The following is a 20,823-nucleotide window of genomic DNA, read 5'->3' as shown; positions in this document are numbered from 1 at the left end:
CCTACAAGGCAGGATGCCTGCTGCCACATCCTTACCATACTATCTGGAGCAAGATTTCATTTCACAGATTGAACAGCCCTATGTTCAGTAAGTGAAACTTGTTTAAAGCCCACTGCTCCAAGGAACGGCATCGGACACACAGCCTGTGCCTTCGCTCATTTATGGGCATTAATAATACATAGCCAAAAGCTGCAGCTTTATTTTATTTTGTCCTCCAAGTCAAGTTCTTTAAATCAAATATTTAGGGAGGGAATATTTACCTGCATGTCTGCCAGGAAGCATTTCTGGGCTTAAAGGCAAAAGTACACAATACCAGCGGCCAGCTGATATGCTCACCAGTAGGGGTCAGAAGCAGCCCCCTTAATGTCCAAGGCCAGTGGTCAACAGGAGAGGGTCCTCCCAGGACATGGGGACACTTGCTTCCACATATATGCTCTGAGTCTAGTTCACAATGTACCCAGCCCTGGCAAAGCTAAGGTCAGGGATGCCCATCATCTACAGGGGAAAAAAGAGTCTTGCTAGGAAGACCAGTTATGTACATGCATGAAACCAAATCCACCAAGGAAATGCTCTCCTTATGACTCGGCAATAGGGCAGCCACTTTACAGTGTGACCGGGATTTTGGAGGAAGTGGTGAGCCTGGCTTCTGTTCCTTCAAGCATTTATTCCACAAATAGTGATGACTGAGCAAGGCTACATGGAAGGCACCATGCCAAGTGCTGGGGATTCGAGGGAACCACCAGCTCTGAGCCTACCTTCCTGCTGCTAAGTGTTAGGCAAGAAGGGGTGAAGAAGGCAATTCCAGCCAGCTGTGTTAAGAGCTATGGGGGTGGCCCAGGGTGCCATGGTACCCAGAAGGTGAGTACTCACTGACAATAGCTCATTGAGCATCTCAAGAGTTGAAACTTCTTACTTCTTCAGTTCTCATGATGACCCTGTGAGGGGCCACTGTGTGGCATCACCATTTCACAGCTAAGAAACTGAGGAAGAGAGAGAGAGAGAGAGAGAGAGAGAGAGAGAGAGAGAGAGAGAGAGAGAGAGAGAGAGATTATGTTCACTTTCCCAAGATTCCTGAGCTAGTAAGTGGAAGAGTGGGGATTTGAACACAAGCAGTATGATTGAGGCCACGTGCTCACGGCCACGCTGGACTGCCTCTTCCCCAGCTGGATACTGGATGTGGAACTCAGGAGACTGAGACCCAAGGGGGGCAGCCAGGCTATATAAGGGTGCCTGTCCTTGCTGCAGGCAGAGCAGAGGTATGGAGGGTGGCTCAAGAAGAGAAAATAAAAAAGCAAAAGCCCATTTGCAGAAATGAAAGAAGACCAGAGCTTGGGAAGCTAGAGAGAAAGTTTAAAGTTGAGGAGGAGCCTCATGGGGCCAGTTTAGGAGCTTGGAGGTTATCCTGAGGTGTAGTGGGAGGAATCAATGAGCAAGAAAGCACTGGAGACATAAGTATTGCGTTTTAGGACAATCACCTGAGAGGGAGGGCCACAGACTGAATGGCTCCTGGATGCCTGACACCCAGAACTGAGTCAGGAACAAGGGATGCAATAAAAAGCATAACTCAGGCCCTTCTCTTCAGAAAGGGCAGCAAACCAACACTTACTGGGCACAAAACTCCAGGTGAGGCACCGAAGGGGGCCTTCTGCCCAGGTTAGATCCTTAAAGGGCACTATTAAGTCCCCACTGGACACAGGAGTCAACTGATGCCTTAAAGGGGTCAAACATCCCCAGCATAACAGTGAAAATAAACGCATAAGCGGCCACCCACAATGAACTGTAGGAATAATAATGATAGCAATGGTCCCTTACTAAGTTCCAGTCTACTGGACCAAGCACTTTCCAGGCATTTTCCCAATAAATCCTCTCAACAGCACTGTGGGGAAGAGATCACCAACCCCATTCTACCGATGAGAAAACTAAGGCTCAGAGCGGCTAAGCAAACTGCCTAAAGGCACACAGCAAGGACCTGAATGCTCATTTGCATGCCTCATATTTCACTACCTTCTTTCTTCTGCTCTAAGGAGCACAGAGTACAAAGGGATGTGCTTAACCAGGTCGGTGAGGCTTGAGCTGGGCTTTGACTGATGAGATAGTGTTTCTCCTGGCAGCGAAGTGGAGGACGGCATTCCAGGCACTTGACAGCATCTAGGGATGGACCCAGTATGGCTAATGTGATGGGAAATTCGGTTGGAGAGGAGCTCGGTTAGAACCTGAGGGGCACTGAATGCCAAGCTAAAGAGTTTCAGCTTTATTTTGCAGACAATGGGAGCCCATCAGAGGACTGACTTGTGCAGACTCCTATTGGGAGGTTTTGGGATTGGAGTAAAGGAAAAACGGGGCCAGGGCATTTTATGGTCAAGATTTTGATGAACCCCTGTTTACTGAGCATTTATTGTGTGCCAGGCGTTGTACATATTTTCTCTCTAGTCTTCATGCTGCAAGGTGGATGGACTTGTCCCCATTGTACAGAAGGGGAAGTAGGCTGCAGGAGAAACATCCTGGGAGATCACTGCTGTGAAGCAGCAAATTAAAGTTGCTTCCCCTTCCCATCCACACACCAGGGCAGCCTCCCAAAGACCCATGACCACTCCTGCTGCCCTCTTGAAAGATCAAGACCTGGCAGTGATCTCAGTGCCTTCACAACTGCCTTCCAGGAGGCCTACTGTGTGCGGGTGGCCCTGGGCTCTAGAAGGGAGTCCTGGAGGAGACAAGGCTCTTTCTGCTGAAGTCATCAGAAAGAAGCAAGTCGCTCTGAATCGCAGGGCTTGCAGCCCCAGGGCTGTCCCCACACCCAGCTCCTGCCCAGCTCTTGCCTGGGGCTCTCTAAACAATTACTTCCAGGCACATTAGTGGCCGTGAACTAAATGCTGAAGTGTTTCTTTGCTGCTCCATAGGATTGGTTAATGCTGACTCTGCAAGGGTTGCTCTAAGTGCTTGAGAGCTAGGGGTGGCGCCTGGAGAGAGAGGACCAGCCCAAGATGGAGTGTAGCGCTCCCTCCATGAAGCTCAGCTCCCCCCACCCTCCCACCCACCCCATACTTAAAGAGTGGGGATCTGACAGTGAGAGTTGCGCTCAAATGCGTTTCTTAATGCATTTTAATACCAGACACTCCTTGCAAGCTACAAATGGAGAAGGGTGTGGGTAGAGGAGGGAAGGGGATCTGGTTAATGGCTCCCATAGAAATTGAAGTCCTACGGGGAGTAGAGTAGAATAGAATGGGGATTGTGGAAGAAAGCCAACACATCCCCCTCCCCTTTTCTTGGCCAAGGATTAAGGAGTTTCATAGGGGCCCATGTCTAAGGGACCAGTCAAGTTCTATTCATATTCCCTAACATTTATTGAGAAGCTACCTTGACATCAAGGCCACACAGGTGGCTGCCAAGGTCATCTTGTGGCTCTGAGAGTCAAATGACATTCACTCCAATTCTCAACTCCTTTTGCAGGTCAGAGACCCAAAGTTGCCTCCAGCCTTCCAACGGATTGGTAGGGGGTAGGATTTAGATTTCACCCGGTCCCCTCTCACTCCCAATGTGTGTTTCTGCTGCAGTGTCTCTGCTGCAGGGCTGCACACACTGTCATTTTTTCATGTGGCATCACCCATATCCTGGCCCTCCTGTGTGCGAGGCAGACTTTGCTAAAGGTATTTTGGCAATGGGCAGGATTCCCAACACCCTCCTGAGCACTGGTCTCCATTCAGGGCCACCATTCTAGTCCCAGGCACTCTCCTGTCTCCCTGTGTGGTCTGGTCTGCAGTTCTCTTTCCAGCCTCCTCTCAACCCACCCATCCTCTTACTACCTGAGATCTAGCCACTCTCATATCTTTCACTTTTTTTAATGTGCCCCACTCCTTCCTGCCTCAGGGTCTTCTGTTGCTCTGGTTTGAGTGGGAGGTGCCCAGGAGTCATCCCGTGGAGATGTTTGTGAGGTCTCAGGATCCATGAGGACCAGAGAGGCACTTAGGCTGGGACACCAGCCTGAGAGTCCAGCTTGCAGATGGCAGCTGAATCCAAGGGCAGGAAGAGTGGCTGCTTCCTCCAGCTTTTTCCAGAGCTCCTTCCACTACAATCACATTACAAGAGCTGGAAGTTTTATTTGAGAGGGGAAGAGGAGGAGTGAAGTTCATGCTCTAAGCAACAGATGCAGAAATGGGATGGAGTCGGAGAGAAGGAAGGGGCTTATTATATTCCATCTTCTTCATCGGGCATCTCTCATGCTGGCATCTGATTGCCAGCACTAGTGAAGGGGCATGCCTGTGGTCCCGCAGCCTGCAATCAGAGCTTCCCAGGGCTAGGCTGGGCTGCCAAAGGCCACCAGTTACCTCCCCCTGAAACCTGGCAGATTCGAGCCCAATGTGAATTCAGGGGTGTGTGTGGATTTTCACGCCAGCTACTGACCTTTCAGGGGGACATGAACCAGCTGCATGTTCACAAGGAAAGGTCAGAAACTGTACTTTATGAGGGCCAAGGAAAGGACTGGGATGCTCAACCTGGAGAGGAGAAAGCCATCAGTCCCAGGAGGCAGCCCTGCGAGCAAATGTGATCTGGGGATGACAGCAGTGAGTTCCTTGCCCCTGCAGTGAAATCTGAGCATCTCTGGTGGAAATAGTGTTTTCAAATCTAGAAGGAGTTGAACCAGGCAACTGACCTATTTAATATGCTTACTAGATTATACCAAATGTCTTCTCAGCTTAACTTCAACATGGTTTTCCAAGGTGGAAGAGGGAAAGACAAGGAGCATCTTGGGCAGTCATTCACAGCCTCTCTAGGAATTCACCAGCTTGTGGAAGCCTGGGGACATAGGGGGACAGGGCTATCTCCTTACTCCAGTGACAAGATAGAAAAGGTAGACAGAGGAGCGGGAATTTGAAATCTTCTTATTGCCACATCTGTAATTAGGAAAACAGTAAATCTACAGTGACAGATTGTGCTGATGGTCCCAATTCTTCATCCTTTCTGTTCCGGATTGACTTGTATTCCTGAAAAGACATATTCAAGTCTTGACCCTGGTCCTGTGAATGTGAACTTATTTGAATTAGGAACTCTGTGTTACTAGTTAAGATGAAGCCAAACTAGATTAAAGTGGGCACTAATCCAATATGACTGGTGTCCTTACAAGAAGAGAAAATTTAGACACAGAGACAGAGAGAGACGGCCATATGACACAGGCAGAGATTGAGTTATGCTACCACAAGCCAAGGAACACCATTGCTGGCCACAAGAAGCCAAGGGAGAGGCAAGGAGCAGATTCTCCCCTTTAGGAAGAAGTACGGCCCTGCTGAAACCTGGACTTTGGACTTCGAGCCTCCAGAACTGTGAAACAATAAATTTCAGTTGTTAAGCCTACTAGTTTGCCCTGGCAAACTAAGACACCTCCTTATGTCCTTGTCCTTTAACATATAACTTTCGGGGGCCCTCCTACTGAGGGAGGAAGGCCAACCCTTTGAATTCCAACTCTTTGAATTCCTTTGGATTACAACCCTTTGAATCCAGGCATGGCCATGTGACATACTTTAGTCAAGAGAAAGTTAGCAGGCACATGATGTAACCTAAGGCTTAGGAAGTGCTTGTATGATTGGGCTTTCTTGTACCTTTCATCACCATGACAAAGACATGCCCTGAGCTAGCACACTGGAGCAAAAGCCAACCCCAGCTAAGCCCCAGACAATTAAAAGAAACCAAATCCAGCAGAACTGCCCAGCTGTATCCAGTCAACATCAGTCACCACCCAGCCAAGCCACAGAACCATGAGAATAAATCATTACTGCTGTAAGCTCTGAGTTTTGGAATAGTTTGTTATTCCACAATTTTGAATAATGAAATGATACTTTCACACAGAACCACATCATGAACCCAATCTTTCTTTTGCTTTCTCTACTACCTTCCATGCACTCCAACCTTCAGGGAGGCAGAGCTGCCTCACAGGTTCTATCAGGTGGCACTAATCCTAAAAAAAACTTCTTCCCAAGTAGAATGGCCCTGAGCATTAGGGGACTTGAGTGTCCAGTCTTTAAGCCTCAGTTTCCTCATCTGTAAAACAAGCAGAATGTAGTCATAAAAGCTTGTGATATTTATAGGGCACCTATCATGTGCCAGGCTCACTATTAGGCCTTTACACAGTGTTGGGAGATACCTGTTATTATCATCCATGTTTTACAACTGAGGAAACAGAGACTCCAGGAAACAGCATGAGTTATCCAAACTCACACAGTCAGTGAGGGAAAGAGCCAGGATTTAAACCCGGGATTTTGAGCTCTGAACTGAAAGGTTTGAATCCTGGCTCCCTCGACTTCCATTCCCCTTTTCTTCTCCTGTGTGCCTAGACTACAGAGGTGGGATCTAGAAGATACACTTCCCAGACTCCCTTTTAGGCAAAGTTCCAGAGGCAGTTCAGATACGGCCAACCAAGTACCCCCATGTAAGCTCTGGAGAGCAGAAGTGGGGCATGACGGGAGTGGGAGGGAGCACCACCTGCTCTGTAGGCAGACATACCTGCTCATGGATGAGGCGGTTATAACAAATACTCCCAGAGGTCGAGCACTTGTTTCATAGCTGATGAAAGGCAGGGTATAGAACAGCGATTTGGCAAATCAAAATCATGGCAAGTTGGCGTGGCTGTAGCTTGCAGCCATGGTGGGGGCTTCCCAGTTTGGCAGGCCCCTCCCTGATTGGTATCTTCCTTGGTGGTCCAGTTCTGTGTGTGGTTCGGGAAGACGCTTCTGAAATTTCAACCTCGAAACTGTTTCTTCGGTGTTCCCAGTGATTCTGTAAGCAATGTAATACTCTGAAGGAAGACCCTTCATGACTTTGCATGTGAACCCCAAACAAAACAAGTACAAACATTTCCCCAACTCCCCACTCAAACACAGCAAAACTGGGACCCCCGAGAAAGTAAGAGACTTAGCCAAGGTCACATGAGAGTCAGCGGGACTCAGGCCTTCTGACTCCAATCCAGTGCTCTTTCATGCCAACCTCCAGTGACAGAGAGAAGGTGAAAGAACTCAGGGGTCCTGCAGAAGGGCTTGCTTCAGGCAATGATTCTGCTGGTCTGGGGGCAAGGACAGCTAACTTTTTCTTAATTTAGAAAAAGTTGTGTATGCTGGCGCTGAGTGCTCCATGGACGATCTTAGGCCTTGTGCTGGTTTGAAAGGAAGTATGCCCCCTAGAAAAGCCATGTTTTAATCAAAATATCATTTCGTAAAAGTAGAATAATCTCTATTCAATACTGCATGTTTGAAACTGTAATCAGATTATCTCCCTGGATGTTGTGATTCAATCAAGAGTGGTTGTTAAACTGGATTAGGGGATGACATGTCTCCACACATTTGGGTGGGTCTTGATTGGTTTACTGGAGTCCTATAACAGAGGAAATACTTTGGAGAATGTGAGATTCAGAGAGAGCAGAGAAGAATGACATAGCCATGAGAAGCAGAGTTCATCAGCCAGCGACCTTTGGAGATGAAGAAGGAAAATGCCTCCTGGGGAGCTTCATGAAACAGGAAGCCAGGAGAAGCTAGCAGATGATGTCATGTTCACCATGTGCCCTTCCAGATGAGAGAGGAACCCTGACCATGTTCCCCATGTGCCTTCTCACTTGAGAGAGAAACCCTGAACTTCCTCAGCCTTCTTGAACCAAGGTATCTTTCCCTGGATGCCTTTGATTGGTCATTTCTATAGACTTGTTTTAATTGGGACATTTTCTTGGCCTTAGAATTGTAAACTAGCAACTTATTAAATTCCCCTTTTTAAAAGCCATTCTGTTTCTGGTATATTGCATTCTGGCAGCTAGCAAACTAGAACAGGCCTGAAGCATTTCCTCCTCCTTGTCCCCTGCCAGCCCCGAGTTACCTACCTGAAAAGCCCTACAGTTGCCTGGACAAAAATAGGACATTGTTGGAGAAAACAATGAAAGTTTGATAAACTCTTCAAATGCAATAAATACATGTTTTAAGAAACATATGCTTCCAAACCTAACCAGATTTGTCAATATTAAAAACAATCTCTGTAAGGATGAAAAGTGGCTGCCTCTGGTGAATATAATTGTGGGAGGCAGGGCCCTATTGCTTTTCTTTTTCAATTATATCATTTGATTTTTAAAACTTGTACACATATTATTTCTGTTACACAATATTTAATTATTGTTTAGCTAATATACATGTAAATGGTTAATATCCATTGTATTTACATTCGAATATATATAATATATGTTTGGAAAATCCTATTTTATGATAAAGGATAGTCGTATAAATTGCATATATTTGGCTTTATGAAAAGCTGATTTTAAAAAAATACCTGCCATGCTAGGTAACTTTACTCCTGCATTATCTTCTTTGGGATTCAAAAAACAAATTTTTATCACGTGCCAACTATTTCTGGTTTTTTTTCCCACATTTTCATGACAGCCCTTACTGGTTTACAGTATGATGTCTTTTTTGCTTGCATTCTCCTTTGTTTTATTTTTGCAAGATTTGGCAATATGCTTGTGCGGTGGCCTTTCATAGATTATCATGCTGAAAGGGCACATTTTTTCCGGGCCTGTTCTAAAGAACTCTGCACTAAATGAATCGAGCATTAAGCAGACCTCTTCTCTCCCACAAATTTTGCAGATTTGGAGTACAACGATCAAGCTCCAGTATCACAGAAGTGTGGCAAACAAAGCTGCAATTGCTGAGGGGTTCTGCGCGTTCACATGCTGGAGTATAAACTTAACTGTGCCCTCATTCCTCAGAACTTGGCCATGCCTGTCCCTCTGCTCTAGGACTTCTGCAACTGAGACTGGGGCTTGGCATTCGAAGCCCTGCTGAGAGTAGGATATCCTCAAAGAATGTGAAGACTGGCCCCAACCTACTTCTAAAATTGTATTTCTTGCCAGCTCCTTATCACAGCCCTCACCCCAACCAAATACATCACGTTCCTACCATGATACATTTACCCATGGGTCCAAATCCTTCCAGGTGACCTACAATCATGAAATTAGAGCATCTACAATGTGCCCAGAGGAAGTACCTTCAAGGACTGTAAAGGATTTACTGACTGACTCATATACCTTAAGTCCTTTGCATCCATTTTCATTTCATCTGCACAACCTTCCTATAAGGCCCAGCTTAAAAATCAGTAATGTGAGGGAAATGAAGTGCACAAGACCCCCTAGGAAGCAGTGAAGCCAGGATGGGAACCAGGCAGTGCCTCACCAGACACTCTCTTTCCCACAACACTAAACTGGGGACTGAGAAGGCAGCAGGGACCCCCGTAAATATTGTCATCATGGAAAAAGCCTATAAACACAGGCTTCCCTTGGGACTCCTATCCTCCCCTTTCATTCCCAGCCAAGGTCTCTGAATCTCTTTGTCCCCTGAGGAAGAAAGGAATCTGGGGGCTGAGGGTCCTTAGTTTTCCTGAGTGAGACATAAGATGAAGTCATCTGCCAAAGAGAAGGGAAAAACATGCTCCAGTTTCGGGAGAACATAAATGGAAACAATGTTCAGAGCAGACGTTCAGTCCAAAAAATCAACTGCTGGGTGTCTGAGACTGGTCAGGTGTGAAGTTTATTCCTTTGTTCTGGGACCCATGCCAGCACCTGCTGGGGGGCTCCTTAAGTACCACTGGCTGGCCCCAAGCCTGGACTTTTCCATTGTTCCCCAGGTTTGGCCTGAAGATGGGGAGTCAGAAAAATGGAGAAGCTGGGTGGGGAGCCACTGACAGACTGTATTAATGTTTCCTTGGGGCTGCAGCCCAGGTTTCCCTCTTCTGAAAAGTCTCCCTGGGCCTTGGCTGGGATCCCAAATGGTGCAGGGCCCTTGACCCATCCTTCCCACAGTGCATTACAACTGCTTCCTTACCTGTCTCCTCCTCAGGACCAGGAGGCCCTTGAGGGCAGGGACAGTGTCTCATTCTACCCTGAAACAGCACAGATGCTCAACATAAGTTGGCAGAAGGAAGGGAAGAAAAAAAAAAAAAGGAAGGCATTCAATAGGAAGCAGGTGGCAGGGCGAAACAATTAGTTTGACCTTGCACTCCAAGCATTCTCAGCCTAATTCCTAGGTGACCAAGAAATACAAGCCCCCTCTGCCAAGGGGCACTGGAAACAGGACTTTGTGGGAGCCTTTAGGATGCAGAGTTGCTGACAGACCCTGTTCTTAATGACATTCTGTTGTCTTCATGTTCATGAACCCAATTTTCTTCATCAGATACTCTGCTCCCTCTCCTGCCCATGCACGCACACATGCGCACACATACATGTACGCATACACACACACACACACACGCACACACCAGTCATGGTTCACACAGTGCTCAGGCTTCCAAAAATTCTTCCAAAATGGTGAAGAACTCTCGCCTAGTGATGATCCCTCCAAGCACCCAGAGGTTGAATCAGAATCTGTGGATCACCATCATGTCCTTGATTCATTCCTCAACAGTGCAATTCTCTGCTCCAGCCTTCTCTGTGCACCCTGTCCCTTCTCTCCTAGCCGCTGCCCTTGTACCTGACATCCTGCCTTTCTTAAGTATATCCAGCTGCCTTCTGGGCATCCCCATCTCCACCTGCAACTACTGCATGGATCTGGAGATTAGATTAAACATCACTCATTAAAGAAGACACTCCCCTTGGCTGATTACAAATGGAATCAGCTATGGATGTAGCTGACATGATCATGATTTAATTCTATGAAATGTCCTCATAGTAAAAGACAGGCCAGCACTTGCCCAACCAGACAAACAGGTACCACCACTGGCCAAGCTGACACATGACACACCAGGGTGGCCATGACACCCTGGATGCTGCCTTTCCTTCGAGAAGGTATTTTCTTCTTGGTGCCTGAATTTGGACATTTTCATGGCCTTAGAACTGTAACTTGTAACTTAATAAATCCCCTTTGTAAAGACAAATCCATTTCTGGTATATTGTATTCTGGAAGCTTCAGCAAGCCAAAACAAATGGAATATGGAACTGGAACTGAAATTTGCCATAATGCTGTTGTACTTTGGTCTTTTAGGTCTAAATTGTGTGGTGCCCAGCCCAGTTGGTGGTGTGGGAATTTCATGGTGCCATGCACATTGCTTTTTCTGGCTGAGGACTTTCATGTTTTTATGTCTTAGGCCAAACCTATGTGACTAATTTTGGTAAGACTGAGGACGTAGAACCCTAATTTGAAAGTACACACCCAAAGGCCTCAAAGACATGGGAAAGCGAGGGGATAATAAAGTTAACAATGACTGTAGCAAAAAGGAAAATGATAAAGGGGAAAGGAAATAGATTAAAAGGGTGAAGATCTAATAAAGAAAACTGACGAGGATTTTAAACAAAACCTTGAGCATTGGTATTTACCTATATACAGATTTTGTGATCTATATTAGGGATGCAGAAATTCTATCTCAACTTCATACCGAAGAAAAATGGCAGTGACTACTACCTCCCCTCCATAAAATGCAGCATTTGTGAAGCTACTCAGAATAGAGGTACTGAGTACAAGAAGAGCTGAAATGTAGACCTAGAGGGCCAATGAGGTGGGTTTATCTCCTCCTAGCATGCAGACCCTTTTTAATTGTTCTGGTCGGAACTTTACCCTTTTGACTCTAGAGCACACAGAAATGCAATGGAAACAAAGGAGTTTGTCAGCCTCTGGGTAGCCAAGAGGTGAGAAATTTTAAATTTAGAGATGATGACACAAGTTAAAAATAAACAGAGAGATGGCAAAAGCTAGAACAATGAGATCACAAAGTAGGTCAGGACCATCCACGGTTGTCAAAGGAAACTTCTTCTAGATCTGGCAAAGGGGGAGCCAGTATTGAGCTAGTCCAAACTTTACATTGCTTAGTGTCCCAAATTATAATATTTTACTGTGTCATTATTCTACTATGATTCATTCATAACAGTAACAAAGTAACGGGAAGGGAGGAAGGGAAGGAGGGAGGGAAGAAAGAGGAAGGGACAGAGGAAGGGAAGGAAGATAGAAAGAGAAAGAAAGAAAAAAGAAGAATAGATAAGGAAAATTTTAAAATTAACTCCTTTTCATAGTGAGAAAAAAAGTAAAAGGACATATGGTGGGGGGAGGTGCGACGGTGGCTCAGTGGCAGAATTTTTGCCTGCCATGCCGGAGACCATCATTCCCAGTGCCTGTCCACGCAAAAAAAAAAAAAAGGGACATGTGGGGGAAGTGAGGATATATGAGTATGATGTATCATTTGGGGCAAAGGCAATCTGTGGTTTAGGAAGATGAGAAGTTACAGGATACCTAGGAAAAAATAAGTGGTTAGTAAATTCAGGAGAAACTCTGCAGAACAGCTATCCTTAGTTGGGGAGAGATATGAAATAAGGAGAAAAAACAGGCAGAACTGTGGAATGGTTGCACTTTTTAAATCTCAAGTAGGAAGCCCACCTGGGAGAAGCAAAATCTCTATCAAAGCTGCCGGCTACTATTCTCTTCCTTGGTGCTATGAAAATAGGAACTCCATTTTATGATAATGACATTATAATAGGGGAAGATAAATGGAAATGAAGATACAGTAATGGGGGTGTATTTGTTTTCTGTGGCTGCTGTAACAAATTAACTAAACGTAATGGCTTAAAACAATACAAATTTATTAGCTTATAGTTCTGGAGGTAAAGGTCTGAAATGGGTGTCACTAGGCTAAAATCAAGGCATTGACAGGGCTATATTATTTCTGGAAGATCTAAGAGCAATCCATTTCCTTGCCTTTTCCACTTTCTAGAGCTCACCGGCATTTTTTTGGCTTATGACCTCTTCCTCCATTTTCAGCACCAACAGAACAGCATCTTCAAATCTCTCTCTACTCTGACTCCTTTCTTTCACTTTTAAGGACCCTGTGATTACACTGGGTCCAATCGGATAATTCAGGATAGTCTCCCTATTTTAAGGTCATCTGATTAACAACTTCAATTCCATCTGCAACCTTAATTGCCTTTTGCTGCATAACATGACATATCTCACATTAAGGATATTAGGATATGGATATCTTGGGGGAGAGGGTGGACATTAGTCTGCCTCCCACAGGGAGGAACCTCCTGTGATGTCATTAGATTCTTCCTAGGAAAAGGTCTAGGGAAGGGTTAAGGGAAGAGCTGTGCCACAGACAAAAGTGATACACAAGGAAAGACAGACTTGTGGCCAACTTGAGTTCTAGAGAAAGATTTCCCTTTCAAGTCCTTTTGATCTGTTGTTTCTCCAACAAGCTCTGAGTAGAGTCTGTGTTGAGTGACAAATCATGAAGTGATATATCCAAGTTGCCAAGCTGGTGTGACTCGTTGGCATCTCTGCTTTGGAAGCAAATCCCAAATTCTCCTCAGCCAGGTCTGGAAAAAGCAGATGTTCACTCTTCTGGAGTCGGGTGCAGAGCTATTGGGGAAGCCCAGTGTTTAGATTATTCCCCTTGTCCTTATCAATACTTCAGAGAGTTGGACCCACCCAGAAGTGGGGAGTGAACCAGGAGTCAACAGCAGGTTTTATTACTAGACCTGCTGTAAAAATGAAGAAACTAAAACATAGACAGTTAAGTAACGTGTCCCCAGTCACCTGGCTCGTAAGTGATGGTGCTAGGATTTAAATCCAGATCTGTCTGATCCCAAAGCCTAGTTGTTCACTCAATAAGTACTTACAGCTCTGGACTAAATGTGACTGCTATAAGAGCTGACAATCTTGGCCCCAATTTTCTTATAAGTATTTTCTAAAAGAGACTATACAATATTTGTTCTTTGGTTTCCAGTTTATTTTGTACTACATAATGTCCCCAAGGTTCATTCGCCTCATTGCATGCCTCACGACTTCGTTCCTTTCTGTAGCCACACAATATTCCATCATATGTATAGACCTCAGTTCACCATTTTACATCTCAGTCAATGTACATTCAGCCACCTCCATCCATTGGGCACCGTGTCTAATGTCCAAAGTAAAAAACCAATGTCTCACAGTATCTTCACTTAGTCGTACAATCATCAATACTCTCAATTTTAGACAATTTTCATTGCTCCCAAGAGAAAAATAACTGATAAAACACATCCTCACCAGATAGAAAATTCAAACCTCCCCTTAACTCTTGTCTTTCCCCCACAATTATTTGCCCCTGGTATTGCTGTGGTACTGTTGATGTCTTCCTAATAAATACAGACCATGGCATGCAACAGTAGTTTTCCCCCTACACACCTCTATTACTGACTCTTTGTACAAGATTCATACCTTTGAAGCAGTTCATGCCCAAACTTATTTATATTTGTAGTGTTCATTGCTGGGATACATGGCTCTGTACAACCCCTTTCAATCATGTTCACCTTCAATATGGCAGTATTACTTATAGACCCACTAATAAATTGCCTTCACTTCTATCCATTCCCTTACATTTAAGTTCAACCTCATTAACTAACCATTCATCCATCTCTAGCTTCTGTGTATCCCTAGGTCCTCTACATTCTATATTATAAGCCTCTGAGTTTACCTTTACCAAGGTCATAATAGTGAAAGCATACAGTATCTATCCTTTTGTGCCTCGCTTATTTCATTCGGCATTATGTCCTTAAAGCTCATCTATGTTGTCATATGCTTCAGGACCTCCTTTTGTCTTACTGCTACATAATATCCCATCTCCATACACATTTATTAAATGAAATAATTAAGAAAAAGCTTCACGGGGAAGTTGACTTTCAAACTTGGTGGCAAAGAGTCATCATTTTATTTTTATATACAGTCCCAAACAGGTAAGTTTTCAGCACTCAATCACTCTAAAGAGATTTATTTTTCTCCCTAGAACCCAGAAACCTCTGGAGAACTGTGGGCCAGTGAACAATTCAACTCATCACCCCACACCATCACCATGATACCAGAACAACCGTGGTTAAACTAATCACAAAGGTAGGAATAGATATCTGAAAGAAGGCAGGGGAATGGATGTATTTCCTTCTGCCCCCAAAGTCTGTGCTTCCACTTCTACTGCAGAACTGAGACTTGTCTACCATTTACACTTTGGCCAAGAATAAAGAAACGCAGGCTCTAGTGCCAGTTTCATCCCTGAGCTGCATGACTGAGGTAAGTCAACTTGCCACTGTAAGCCTCATTCGGTTCCTTCATTTTGAAGCAGTGATAACAACATTGCCTCAAGGTCTATTATCTATCTCAGCTTTGGTTCTCCTGAGGCGAATTTAGCCAATATGTGATTATTATGCACCCATGTAGGCACTGCCTTCTTCTAGATGCTGAGACTATGATGATCTGCTTTCCAGAAGAGTCCAGTCTACTGTAGGAGGCAATACGTAGACGATGCATTGTTGTTCAAACTGTTCACTGCTCCTTCCTTCAAGAGGAGCATGGCTTGGGCATATGACTTGCTTTTCTAATAAAATATGAGTAAATATGATGGTGTCCCTGCTGAGCAGAAGTTTTAAAACTTATGTAATTTCTCTATATATTTTTTCCCTCTGCTACAAGACTGGCAAAGTCCTAGGATAGATGCTGTTTCTTGAGCCCATGTCCGGAATAAAATGAAGGTAGAACAGAGCCATAGCCAACCTGTGATAAACAGGAAGCATTAACAAGAAGTTGGCCTTTTTTTTGTGAATCACTGAGATTTGGAGAGTTTTTGTTACCAAAGTTTAACCTAGGTTATCCTGACCAATATATCCATTGGTACTGGAAGTATAGTGATGAAAAATAATATCTAAAATTTATGGCATTTGCTTCAGGGCCAGTCAGTAGGCAGTGGGGAAATTCATTGAAGGCTGGTATTAAGGTGACTCATGTTATAGAGTGGTGGAACATTTTGTAAGATGGTTGCCTGCAAAAACTTGGAGTGTAGGAAATATGCCAACTTCGCCTGTGGATTTTGGTGAGGAATTTGGATACATACTACTGGTTCTATTGGTTGCATCTGACAAACTAATTAATAAAGAGGGAGTTCAGAAAACAATTGGCCAGTTTTAAAGGAAGGAGAATAGAGTCCAGAAATTCCATTATTTGCATAAATGGAAGATGCACTTGCTTCTCTTTTCTGACTAGTAGTAGACAAAACTGAGAAGGACTCTGAGAGGCAAAAGCTGATGCAAAGACCAAATAAAGATTGTGATCACAACATCTTTTGTTAAAAATCTCTAAATTGACTAAATTGGCATTCAGTAATTCTTTTCTGTTGTACAAAGTGACTCAAGGAAAAGAAATTAAGAATATAGTTCTTCACCAGAAGTCTGAGACTCTCAAAGTAGCTGCATTTAAGGCAAGAGAGAGATGTGTCTAAAAATGAACTGTGGGGATGACTATTAGTACATAAAGCTGGCTAGGATCAAATAGATAAGAAGCTAACTAAAATTCTGAGAGATTAGCAATAGTGATAGAGTTACCAACCTACACTTAAAAACAGAAACAAAAAACATGAACTGTTCAAGATGTAAAATAATCCATGGGCCATCAGCCCACTTTGGACAAAAACAATGCTTAGAAAGCTGTTTTCCCAATGCCTTTTTCAGATATAGCCAAAGATGATAATAAAAAAGGAAGGACCTCCCAGCAAGTAGAACCAAAAACTGTAGAGAACACTGGGTGGGGAGCTATTGCCAGGGAGCAGAAGCAGAGCCTCCATCAAGGAATATTCCCCATCACAAGCCCCCATGACCTCTACCAGCAAGAAAGGAGAACTGCTATGCACCATGACCATGTGTACCCATGCTTCCCCTTTCTGAAAAGGAGTGTCTATTGCAGTTACCTTGTCCTGGTCAATCATTGTAGATTAGAGGTGCGAGGGGCAGAAGGCATGTCACTTTTAGCCCACAAGCCACAAGCTCCTAAGGATCCTCACCCAGACTGGACATAGAGGCCATCCTGGCATCGTGGACTTGGAGCCTGATGCAGGGGTTGGAAGGCACTTCTCAGTTGTCTGTCTTAGGGAGGAAGTAGATAGAGGAGGGAAGAAAGTGAAAATCTGTGATCAAGAGAAAAGACTTGTAAATATGTTATTGCTCAAAATATTTGCTGCCCCTCTCCAAGGTAGGATTGTATTTCCCACCCCTTTGCCATCAGACTTGGCCATGTGGCTTGCTATGGCCAATGAAATGTGAGTAGAAGTGACACCTGCCTCTTCCAAGAAAAAACTTTAAGGGCCATTGTGTAATCCACCATCATGAGATTTCCTTTTGTCATGAGTCCAGCAAAGGCTCAGATAAGGGCTGCAACTTCAGCTGGATACCAGTATGAAGAGGACCTGAGTCAGAGTTGAGCTGACATGTGATGGTTATGTAGTATAAGCAAGAGTTAAAGTATATGATTGTAAGCCACTAAGGATTATGTGTTGGTAGCTACTGGGACAAATCTAGACTATCTTGATATATAAGACATGCAAACAAATAGGTATAAGAGAAGTTAGAGATGCTCTAACAGAAGAACGAATCAAGTGTCATGGGAATTCAGTGAAGAGGATCAAAGAAGAGGCAATCTTTGAGGCAGACTTAGAAAGAGTAATGAAATTTAGATATATGGAAATAGAAAAAGGCTTTCTAGGAGGAAAAATAAAAACAAAAAAACATGAATTCCCCACTAATGTGGGAAAATCCAAGGAACTAATAAATAAAGGAAAACAAGGTACACACATGAATTTCTCAAGACAGAGGTTCAAAGACGGATTCTTAGAGATCTGTTATCTCCTTCAATGACATTTCGATGTAATTTAAACATCTCAATAATTTACTTTGATAATAGTTCTAAATGACATTTTGATAATTTTAATTTTCTGATAATTTTTAAATACATTTTCTGGATCATCTGGATGGCCAGGACTGTCCAAGAAGAGTACTGATACATAAGTGTTAGAGGTTGAAGGCCTTGAAAGCAAGACTAGGGATATAGTTGGTTTTGTTTTTTTTCAGTAACAAATAACATCAAAGGTTTGTTACTTCTCCCTCATGCTGCATTATCAACCACAGGCATCTCTGCTCCATGTTGTTTTCACTCCAGATCTCAGATTGATGGAGCAGCCTCTGTCTTTCTGGAATATTTCCTCTAATGCCCAAGACAATAGAGGAAATCATGGCAAACCATACGCTGTACTGGAAAGTTTCTGCTTCGAAGTCACACACCTCACTTCCTCACACATTTCACTGGGCAGAGGAAGTCACGTGCTCAAGCCTGATGTAAACAGTGTGGAGCAGGGAAGGGCAGCACCTATGAGTGAGTAGTGATATTATCTCCTTACGTCTCACCTAACCACTGAAGCTCCCACAGAATGTGATCTGTCCTTTCCATAGGCATGAAATCGTGGGAGGGGGTGAAATATTGAGTCTATGGCACAGCTGTGGCTGGACCAATTCCTGGTTGTGGGAGCAGCATCCGTTCAAAGGTTTCTTTGTAAAAAAAAAAAAAAAGAAGAATAAACACTCCAGTGAAATCTTTAAATGGATAGAGGAGTTTAATTATAAGAATTTAATTTTCAAAAGCAAAAGCTGCTTTTATACAATTACAGTGTGGCAACTTTTAATTAACTTTAGAAACTTTCTTTTGCTTGGAAAATCTAATTAAAAATACTTAGGTAACTATTAGCACAAAACAAGATTCAGAAGGGGGTAGAAATAATATTGGGAATGTAATGGAAAAGAGACAGAGGAAAGGTATCTGTGGGGAGTTAAAGTCACCTAAGTTTCCCAAAGCATCCAACAGTTCCTGTCCCTCCACAAGCTCTTGGGACACTAAGGAAATGTTTTCCCAACAACAGCTTGGTGGGATTCCTCCAAGCAATGGGCCTAGCAGAACTTCTACCTTTTCCCTCTTCTACCTTCTGGGACTCCCCTGCCTCTGATGTAGGCAATACAGAGGAGAGGGTGGGGTTAAGTTTGAGGAGCAGAAGAAATTTCAGAAAGTGACACCATAAGGCATCTGGGAGGGGACAGAGAGTGTATGTCCACTGTCTGCCCACTTGCCAGCTGTCATGGTCAGGTTCATGTGTCAACTTGGCCAAGTTGTGGTACCTGTTTGGTTGGGCAAGTGCTGGCCTGTCTGTTGCAATGAGGACATTTCATAGAATTAGATCATGATCATGTCGGCTGCATCCACAGCTGATTCCATTTGTAATCAGCCAACGGGGAGTGTCTTCTGCAATGAGTGATGCTTAATCTAATCACTGGAAGCCTTTCAAGGAAGATTCAGAAGAGCAGGCTTTATTCCTGTTTTGGCTGGCGATCCTCTCCTGTGGAGTTCATCCAGACCCTCCATCGGAATCGTTGGCTTCACAGCTTGCCCTGCAGATTCTGGACTCTGCGTTTCTGCGGTCATGTGAGACACTTTTATAAATTTTATATTTGCAAGTGTTCCCTGTTGATTCTGTTTCTCTAGAGAACCCTAACTAATACACCAGCCCTGGTGTGTGCCCAGGGGACAAAGGCAGGATCTCCACCACAGTGATTCTCAGAGTTTGGGTCGCGACCCAGAAGCTTTGGCGTCACCTGGGAGCTTGTTAGAAATCCAAGGTCAGGCCTCCCCCAGACCTACTGGACCCAAACTGGCATTTAAAGATGGTGCCCAGATGGTCCATATGTACATTAAAGTTTTAGAAGCACCAGATTAGGCCAGCAATCGCAACTGCCAATGACCTGCTTCAGAATCCCCTGGGAAGTTTATTTTGAAAGAAGATCCCCAGATCCTACCCTAAAACTTATCGAATCAGAATCCCGGAGGGGGAGGGGCTCAGGAATGTGCACTTAAAACACACACACACACTCATCCGCCCCCGAGGGATTCTGATGTACACTGGAGCTTATTATAAAGAATTCCAGGCTTTGAGCTCAAGAAACTTGACTTCTACCCTCTGGCTGGGTTGCTCCTCAGCCCTTCTAGGCATCAGTTTCCTCATCTGCGAGATGAAAAGAGCAGTGCCAATGCTTTGAAAGTTTGCTGAGGGTCAGGGACGCTGGGAAGTGCTATGTAAGTGACAACCGATTATATCGACCTGAGTATTCATTGCTGAAAGGAACCTCATCAGTCTAAGCGGGTCCCGCTGAAATCGGAGGTGGTTGGGAAGTGAGTGTACCAAGAGTCTAACCCAGTTCTGCCACCAGCTTGCCACGAGACGTTGGACAAATCAGGGCTCCCTCTCTTCTCCCTGTTCCTCCAGCTGTAAGATGTGCTGGTTCACCAGAAATCCAGATAATCTCGGGGACTTCCTGGAGTCCTGGAATCTGCTGTTTACAGAAAACTGCTCTCAAGGGAGAACTCAGCTTCCCAGGTGAAAGCAGAAGGATCTCTGACAAGGGCAGGGGGTGGGAGGTGGGTGGGGCACGGGGTACGGGGAAACAGGCCATCAAGGCTTTGGGAGGGAGGGGATTGTCCTCTCTCTGTTACCGAAATGTGTTTACGAATCAGTCCCTGTGGCTTTCAGTAATTTCCTTCTGAACCTCTAAAAAGCAAACAGCCACAGAACTCTGCCACACACTATGGATTTTAGTTACTAATAATCTATCAATATTGGTTCATCAATGGTAAGAAACATACCACACCAATGCAAGATGGTAATAGGACAAATTGTGTGAGGGGTGGTGGGGAAAAGGGTATATGGTAACTTTTTGAACTTTCTGCTTGATTTTTGAGCAGGTATACCTAAACCTGCTCTAAAAAATAAGGTCTATTAATTTTTTTTAAAAAAAGCATAAAAAGAATAGACTTAAATGTTCTCCTTTAATGTATAAATTAAAACTGGTAAAAATGCAATTACTCCTATGGCATCACAAACATGTTTATCAATAGGCGTAGGTATTGGCAACACAGTGATCTTAAATAACTCACTTCAAAAAATAGAAACGTCAGTGGTCAGACAACTTGCCATTATGGGTTCTGGGGTCAGAGA

This window comes from Tamandua tetradactyla, chromosome 2, assembly GCF_023851605.1.
Source record: "Tamandua tetradactyla isolate mTamTet1 chromosome 2, mTamTet1.pri, whole genome shotgun sequence".
NCBI lineage: Eukaryota > Metazoa > Chordata > Mammalia > Pilosa > Myrmecophagidae > Tamandua > Tamandua tetradactyla.
The sequence above is the reverse complement of the archived record's forward strand: the minus strand, read 5'-3'. Positions refer to the sequence as shown.